Source organism: Phalaenopsis equestris, unplaced genomic scaffold (assembly GCF_001263595.1).
Source record: "Phalaenopsis equestris unplaced genomic scaffold, ASM126359v1 Scaffold000998, whole genome shotgun sequence".
Taxonomy (NCBI): domain Eukaryota; kingdom Viridiplantae; phylum Streptophyta; class Magnoliopsida; order Asparagales; family Orchidaceae; genus Phalaenopsis; species Phalaenopsis equestris.
In genome coordinates, this window is record NW_018165437.1 from 214,938 (window position 1) to 224,770 (window position 9,833).

The window sequence follows — 9,833 nt, forward strand, 5'->3', positions numbered from 1 at the left end:
GCCACATCTTCATCTTTTCTTTATAAATCTTAGCACTCTCATAAGATTCATTTCTTATCTCTTCAAGCTCATTTAATTGCAATATTTTTTTCTCATCAGCATCCTTTAAATATGCTTTATGCTCAAGTTCAACTGGTAAATGACAAGCTTTAGCAAATATTAGCCTATATGGGGACATTCCTATAGGAGTACTATATGCAGTCCTATAAGCCCACAAAGCGTAATCAAGTTTGACTGACGAATCCATTTTTGTTGGATTCAAAAATTTTTCCAATATTCTTTTAATTTCACGATTGGAAAATTCAGCCAAATCACTTATCTAAGGATGATAAGCAGTAAAAATTTGATGGTTGATATGATATTTCCTTAATATTTTTTCATTATTGCATTTCTTAAATGACTTCCCCCATCAGTTATGATCACTCTCGGCATCCCAAATCTACAAAATATGTTTGTTTTTAAAAAACTTTACAACAATTTGAGCATCACATCGAGGTACAGTAATAACTTCTATCCATTTGGATACATAATCTACTACTATCAAGGCATATAAATTTTCGAATGATGGTATAAATGGTACCATGAAATCTAATCCTCAAACACAAATATCTCAACTTCCACCCATAATTGAGGGGCATCTCATTTCTCCTAGAAATATTGCCTACTCATTGACATCGATCACAAGTTTTGATATAAGCATTAACATCTCTAAAGATTGTAGAAAAATAAAATCCATATTGTAAAAAATTTTGTATGATATTTTATCAATACCAAAACGTCCCCCGAAATCCAAGTTATGACAATTTTGGATAATCTCATAAGTTTCTTCTAAAGGCACACATCTTCAAATAATTAGATCATTTCCTTGTTTATATAAAAAAGGGTCATCATAAAAATAAGTCTTATCTTCAGATAAAAATTTTATCTTCTGTTAATATGTCAATCCATAGGGAATAATATCTCTAACAATAATATTCACAATGTCGGCATACCATGGAACATGACACTCATTAATATTGAAAAATTCTTCATTTGAAAAATGTTCATTAATCTCTTTTTCAAAATAGAGTGATTTTTCTAATTCAAACTTGGACAGATGATCAACAATTTGATTCTTAGCTCCCTTCTTATCTACTATCTCAAACTCAAATTCTTGCAAAAGTAGAATCCATTGTATCAACTTTGGTTTTTCATCACTCTTTTGCATTAAATATTTAATGGCAGAATGATTAGTATCTACAACACATTTTATTCAAATTAATTATGATCTGAATTTATCAAAAGCATATACTATTGCTAATAATTATTTCTTAGTTGTTGTATAATTAATTTAAGCTTCCATAAGAGTTATACTAGCACAGTAAATAACTTCAAAAAACTTATCATGTTTTTGTCCTAAAACAGCTCTAATAGCATAATCACTAGCATCACACATTAATTCAAAGGGTTTTTCCCAATCAAGTGAAACAATAATTGGTGCAGTCACAAATTTTTCATTTAATAACTCAAAAGCTTTTAGGCACTCCTTATCAAAATTAAAAATTACATCTTTTTCAAGCAAATGGCATAGAGGCATAGCAATTTTTGAAAAATCTTTAATATATTGCCAATAGAATCCAGCATGTCCCAAAAAACTCCTAATTTCCCTCACATTTGTTAGGTAAGGTAAATCAACGATCACTTAATTTTTTGCAAAATCTACTTCCATACTTTTTTTGTGATATTAGATGTCTTAAAAAAATTCCTCCTACTACCATAAATTTGTTTCTTCACAGTGCTTAAAAAATTTCAATAAATATTCTAAACATGATTCAAATGAAGTTCCAAACACTAAAAAACCATCAAAAAACCCATCCATAAAAACTTCAATTCTTTTTTCAATTAAATCACAGAAAATAGCCATTATATATCTTTGAAATGTAGCAGAGGTATTACATAAACCAAAGCACTACATAAACCAAAGCATAAACCAAAGCACATTCTTCTAAAAGCAAATATACCATAAGGACTGGTAAAAGTTATTTTCTCTTAATCCTCGGGAGCTATTAATATTTGGTGATAACCAGTATATCCATCCAGAAAATAAAAATATTTATGCCCAGCTAGTCTATCCAACATTTGATCTAGAAAGGGTAGTGGAAAATGATCTTTCTTAGTGACAATATTTAATTTTCTATAATCAATGCATATTCATCACTCTCTGACTTAACTTGTTGGTATTAACTCATTATGTTCATTCATAGTCACGGTCACTCCTTCTTTCTTAGGAACGTAGTGAATTGGACTAATCAATGCACTATCTGAAATAGGGTAGATAATTCTAACATCTAATCACTTTAAAATTTCTTTCTTAATAACTTCTTTCATAACAGGATTAAATCTCCTTTGAGGCTCAACCCTGGGTTTGCAGTTCTCTTCCATATGAATTGTATGCATACAAATTGATGAATTGATTCCTTTAATCAGAAATTGTCCATTCAGAGGCCTTCTTATAAAGGCTTTTTTTTAACTCTTCAAAGTTTTCATCAAACTCATTTCTTCTTTTGTAGTTAAATTTGAGGAAATTATAACTAGTAATGTTGAGGAATAACCTAAAAAGGCATATTTTAAATGTTCAGAAAGTAACTTCAATTCAAGTTCGGCAGGTTTTTCAATCGATGGACAAAAAGATTTACATTTTTCTGTCATGTCCAAAACTTCAAAACTTTCTCGAACATAATTTGAATCTTCCTTATAAAAAATCTTTAAATTTCTCTAATTTCTCTTCTTGCTCGTGTTCCTAATTCATCTTCTTGCTCATTGCTCTAATTCATCTTCTTGCTCATTTTCCAACTCTTTCACTTCAGATTTCTCTTCAAAAGTTGTTTTAAAATGACATTCACTTAGATATCTTATTACATCCATTCTGTAATATTCGTCATCTTTACCTTTTGCAAGATACTTCATTGATTTTGAAATATTAAACGTAAGTGTTTAATCATTGACGTGCATAGTTAATTCCCCTTTCGGCACATCTATCATTGCTCTTCATGTAGCTAGAAAAGGTCTCCCCAAAATGATAGTTATTTCCTTATCTTCCTCCATATCTAGCATAATGAAATCAACAAGAAAGATAAATCGATCCACTTTCACTAAAACATCTTCTATAACTCCCTTAAGATATGTTATTGAACGATCTGCTAACTGCAGAGTTACAATAGTAGGGGATATTTTTCTCCTAATCCCTCCTAATCCCAATCTATTAAATATTGATAATGGCATAAGGTTAATGCTTGTACCTAAATCACATAAAGCTTTCCTATAAAATCCATCTCCTTTTGCACATGAAATTGTGAAGTTACCAGGATCTTTAAGCTTTTCATGAAGCTTTTTCTAAATTATAGCACTACACTCCTCACTAATTGCAACAGTCTCGTTATCTTCAAACTTTTTTTTTTATTAAGAATATCCTTTGTAAACTTCATATCACTTGGCATTTGTTCTAAGGCTTCAGCAAATAAAATATTAATCATAAGCTTTTTAAAGATTTCCATAAATTTTGAAAATTATTTATCAAAGTTATGTTGATGAAGTCTCTAAGGAAATGGACTTGGTGCTTTTTTCAAGTCAATTTTAAGTGGAGAAATAGATCTCTCTAAACCTTTCAGAGCGTCCTCTTCAGGCTCTTCAATTTCTTCTCTCTCTACTTCAATCTCTTTTTGAACTCTACCTTCCAACTCTCTTCTGCTTCTAAGTTGAATGATTTTTACTTGCTCTTTATTCTGGTCTTTTGGATTTACTCCTGCATTACTAGGATGTGTTCCTTGGGATCTATTACTTAATGTATTTGTTATATGTCTCAATTAATTCTCAATATTTCTAATTGTAGCTCCTTGACTTTGTAACTGATTTCTTTTTTGTAACAACACTTCTTCTATAGATATTTTTTTCTTCTTGAATTGTAGATTGTTGTTAAAACTTTGTGGATAAGTAGGTCTATAATTACTATTACATTGGTTGTTCCAGTTTCTCAATGGGTTTACATGGTTATTCCCCCATTGCTGATTATTATCACCTGAAGTATTATTTCAATTAAAGTTAAAATGGCTCTTCCAACATGGTTCATAATAGTATGAATATGGGTTATTTTTATTATTATTTATGGCATTCAAAGTTTCTAATGATGCTTGAGAATCTACCATTTTTCCTAATGAATTCTCTTTAGTCATTGAAGTTGGTTAAGAAAAATTCATTCCAAATTGGTCTAACTTCCTTGAAATTGTAGCAACTTGATTTGATAACATTGCAAAAGCATAAAATTCATGAATATTGGCTACCTTCTTAGGATTTACCCTCTCAAAAGACCATTGAAAATTATTAGTAGTCATCTCTTCAATTAAAACAAAAGCGTCATGAAATGTTTTTGACATCAATGAACCACCAGCAGCGACAATGATGATAGATCTAAGAGATCCAGCTAATTCATTGTAAAAGGTTTGAATTATTAATCAATCTAGTATAAAATGGTGTGGACACTTTCTCAGTAGTTCTTTAAATCGTTCTCATGCTTCATAAATAGGTTCTCCTTCAAATTGACAAAAATATGCAATATCAATTCTAAACTTCATATTTTTTTTATGGTAGAAAATATTTAGCACTGAATTTCTGTGCTAAATCACCCCAAGTTTTGATAGATCTAGGTGCAAATGAATTTAACCATATCTTAGCCATATCCCTCAGTAAGAAAGGAAAAAAAGTTTAATTCTTATAACATCATCTGAAACACTATCATATATAAATATAGCACATATTTCTACAAAAATTGGCAAGATATAAATTTGGATCTTCAGTTGGTGTTCCCCCAAACTAATTATTTGATATCATTTAGATACTAGCAAGTTTAAGTTCAAATGAATTAGCTTCTACAATAGATTTTTGAATACTACAATGAAGTCCATCTACTGTAGGGTTTGCATAATCTCTTAAAAGTCTAAATTCTTGATTAATTTCAGCATTTTAATTATTTTGGTTTGCCATTTCTTGAAATTTTTTATCTTTTTTCTATATTTTTTTATTTTTTGTGATTTTTCTAATAGTTCTTTCTAATTCAGAATCATGGGGCACTAGTCCTTTAGAACCTGAATTACCCATACATTACTGCAAAACAACATAAAATAAAATCACACAAACAAGAACTTATATAAAAACAACACTACATATTCCTAAGATAAATCTAAAAGTTTCAATAAGACTTTCTAAAAATTTCTTCAAATATTTTTATTATCCCCAGCAATGGTGCTAAAAACCTGATCCCGATTTTATATGACGATACGATGTATACAATTATAATCTTAATTTTTTCCTTACTTATATTTCTTACTTTGCAACGCCGCCAAAAACTTGACAAAAAGCAAATAAAAATGAAATTATTATATTTAAATATGAGATACTATGCAAGTATACGTATCGTTATCAAGTAATATAGGAATTTTTTATTAAGCCCCAAATATCGAACCCATAGGGAGAATTTCTATCATTAAATAAGTCGGAAAAAATTAGGTAATAGATTCTACTTTACAAAATATTCTTAATCAAACTATAGATGTTATAATAGAAATGAAAGTTCGATTCTTTTTGGTAATTTTTTATAATTGAAAATAAAGTAGACAACTAACTAAAATTAACTAAATATTTGTAAGATAAAGGTAATATAAATAAAATATATTTTTCCTTATCATGAATTGGTAACAAGTATAAGAATTGTGTTGTGAAAGTAATCAAATTGTGTTGAGCCAAATAGGAGCAATAGTATTATTCACCCTTACAAGAGATGCTATATAGAATATTGGCTAATTTTATAAGAAATGTTATATAGAATATTGGCTAATTTAAATTTTGAATAGTCTTGAAGATGGGTTAGGAAAGGAAGGTACTAGCTCTCACTCTAGAGTTCCCTCTTCTCCCTCCACCTGGGGGCTAACATCTCGTATCAAAACCTAAAACTATAAACCAAATTGAGGGCTTTAGTCTGTCACGTTAAAGTACTCTAACTCTACACCCTTCAAAATTTATTTCCTTATTTATTTGCACTCAACTATATGTATTACATTCTCATCCACACAATCTCATGTGATTCTTACCGTTAGTTGACTGAGACAATACAATCACGGATCTTATATGTTCTCACAAAAAAATATTAACATCTTAATTGACTAAATCAAGAAGTAAATTAAGTATAAGGTTAAAAATCATCACAACTTATTTCAACATTAAAGATTAATACTTCACACAACTTTCATCCAAAACAATCACTTATCATTTTAAGAAAAAGATAAAGAGAAATACTCATAATTCATGAAGAAAACACAACGACACTTAAGTTTAAAAGTAGAAATCATGCAAACAACAAGAAGTCTAAATAAAAACCAAATGTAGTCCTAATGATAAAAACTTATCTCAAATTCTATCCACCAAACTCTTGACATTTCTTTGAATCTCTTATATTGCTTTCACTTACAATACTCTCTACTCACACACTACTACTCCTCTCTTCTTCTCTCTAAAAAAATATCCTAATTAATCTATGAGAGAGACGTTAGTGGTGTGGCTATGGGGTGCGCGTAGGAGTCCCCCTAGAGCCCGGGGGGGTTCTTCAATTTAATCTAAGTCCTCTTTTACTTTGGTGTCTCCTAAAAATGTGTCCACAGTCAATGAATCTTCCAAGAGTTGCCTCCTTTCAAAAGCCAATTGAGTGTATTTTTGTTTCCATTAACCATATCTCACGTTTTCACCAAGAGTTGCTTCAAACACCTCATCAAAAATTTATTCAAATTCATTGAATCATCAAGTAACTACATCTGATGCTTAAGCGCGAGGTATGTAGCGCCTAGGCGCAGCCTTCTCTGTTTTCCTGGAGCATAAGCGTCAGTTCTGGGCGCTTAGGCGCCAAAGTTTCTTTGTACACCTTATTCATTTTTGCTCCAAATTTGATCATTTTTCACTCCTTTCACTATTTTTCATGTATTTGATTGTACCTGAATAAAAACACACAAATACCTTCCATTAAATTGCAATATCCTCAAAAATAGGTATAAAAATGTGTATATAAATGCTATATATTTTAGGTATATCAATAAGCTTGTTAAATCCATTTCAAATTTGCAAATCTAAGCCAAGTTAAAATACCTTTGATAACACCAAACTTTGAATGAATTTGGACTTTTCTTTAAACCACATACTTTGATGAACCCACTTAAGCATTTAAATAATCATTTGAATCACTTTGAACACCTTGAGGACCACATTTTGGGTTCTTCAAAGCTTCTCCAAGAAGCTTCCTCAATGGCACTAATAATTGGTGCCAATTACCCATGTATTCGATCTCTACCTAATAACTTCCTATAGAAGTTTCCTTAGATAATTGGCTGACCAAATCTACTGCTCATTTGGGTTAATCCAAGCTAGGACGAGCTCACATATTAACCTCTAATGCAAGATAACTTAACGCATGTCACATGGCCCTTTTTGATTGGAAGAACACCAAAGTTGACTCACACATGGATTCATTTCATTGGCTGATGAACTTCGACCCTTGCCACATCACCAATCCTTGGCTAGCTGGTTGGACCATTCAGGGCTTGGGCCTAACCAGAACAAGAGCCTTATAAATAAGCTCGGTTTTGTTCGGCTTAAAAAACCTTCAAAAATTATATATATATATGACGAAGCTCTGTTAATTTGACCTGGATGCTTCTTTCCCTGACTTCTCTTCCTCCTCTTATTTCGCTCGGTTCCCCTGTCTTTACCCAACCAATCAGGGCTTGGGCCCATCCGGACTCTCTTAATTCGTATCAAAGCATGGGTCAGAGGAAGAAGGTGATGGGAGGTAGAAGAGGATGTTGAGCTGACACGGAGCTTAAAAAATGTTATGGCTGTGGCACAGCAGCGGGATGGCGGCACAAAGACGAGAAGGACACATCTTCAAAAAATGGAGAGAGAAAAATGCAAACACACTAATGACAGAGCTTGCTTCTCTCGCATCTATGGCTTCCACTCTCTCTGGCCTTTTCTGAATAGTTTCAAATCGAAGATAAAGTTTTAATGCAGTTTGGGACAAAAGCATTATAAAGGAAACTACCAGAGATATTGCAATCCTAAACCTTGAATTAGAAGTGATATATGGTTACAAATATTAGAATCCCTTGAATCCTTGAATGTTGATACACTTTTATCATTTGCATTGTCCAGGAATGAGATTGCAGGAGTGAATAGGTGGGGATTTGGAAGTGGAGATGGGTGACAACCAGCAGCTCCAGCTGGGTACTGCCAGCCCGCTTTTGCAGTCGGTGATCACGTTTGTGTCAATTGAGATCTGTAACAATGCATTAATTTGTTCCCCCGGCCGCCCCAAGGAAATGGGTAGTGAAATTTCGGTGCCTAGATGAAAGAAGCTACCCAGATCTTAAGATCGGTGGTTTGGGCATACTGGTCACTGCAATTTAACAGCGATATTTCTAATTGTTTCTGCAGTAGACCATGCATTCCTTAAAAATAACTGAGGGAAGAGACACTATTTGGCCGCATGATTCCAGAACAGGATTCTAACTGGTGTACAATCTTCAGAAGGGGTTAGCAGTAGCCATGATATCCTACGTAGGTTCAGTGACTTCTTGAAATTATTTTCTGCTCTCAAAAGGGTGTTTCCCAAGAAGCACATAACCCCAGCTCCACCAAAGCATGCTTTGATACGAATTTATTCTAGTCGGTTGCTCTTAGAAGAGAGAAGGCGAGCTTTAGAGGAATGGATAGGAATGCTACTTGTGACAATTTTCCTTTCAAGAAGTGCTCCTATTGTTATTTTTCTTGAGTTGAAAGCAACTGCAATGTCATCATTTGTGCGTGCCAATGGGACCTCAATAGATGTTGTGACTATTCTTCCTAGAAAATCTAGTTCAAGTGCCTCTACAGAATGCTCAACTATAGATTCAAAAGCTCAATCGATAGCCTCGGATGCCTCTAGTTACCTTACATGCAATAAATTTGGTGCTGAAAAAATCAATAATGGTATCATGGTGGTGGCCGCAATGTTTGGCCAGCTAGAGTACTTGTTTAACGCTAATTTTCCTCAAAGAAAAGATGACCCTTTGTTAGGTATGGCTCATATACCATAAATGGGATAGATGCTGGAGCTGAGCGGAGCCCACGAGCAGAGTGGAGCGGAAGAATCTATCCAATCGGGGGAGTTTCATTATGTGGGTTGGGTTGAGGGGTGGTTTGGTACAGGGGTAATTTAAGTAATTACAGATTGTACTATAGGGTTATATATATGTCATGTTTGTAACCCTAGGAGAGATTCTGAATCTTGTATTTTATACTCTTTTTCTAAATATTGCAAATGAAGTTGTCGCTCTGCTCTCGAGGATGTGAGCAGCTTTGCCGAACCTCTTAAATCTTTATGTGTTCTTCTACATTTGTGTCGATTCCTGTTATTCTTTGCTCTAATTTCTCAACAAGTGGTATCAGAGCGAGGTTCTGGGGCAGGGAAGAAAATTTTCGGTGGAGCATTTTGGGGGCGTAGGAATAAAGAAGATTTTGACAAAGGAGATTTGGTGGCTAGGGCAGAGGAGTTTGGTGAATTTTGGGGCTTCAACAATTCAGTTGAAAACTTTAGTGGTTTGCGGTAGATTGTTGGAGCAGGCAATAAGGATTTCGCGAATGGTGTGAATCGCGCGGGAGGACCAGTTTGCGAAGGTGAAGCTGAATGCAGGAGTTGGCGAAGGCGAAGCCAAAGGCGGTTCGTTATAGGCTGTTCGCGGGAGGCTACCGCCAACGCTGGGGGTTGTGGAGGGGGGGGC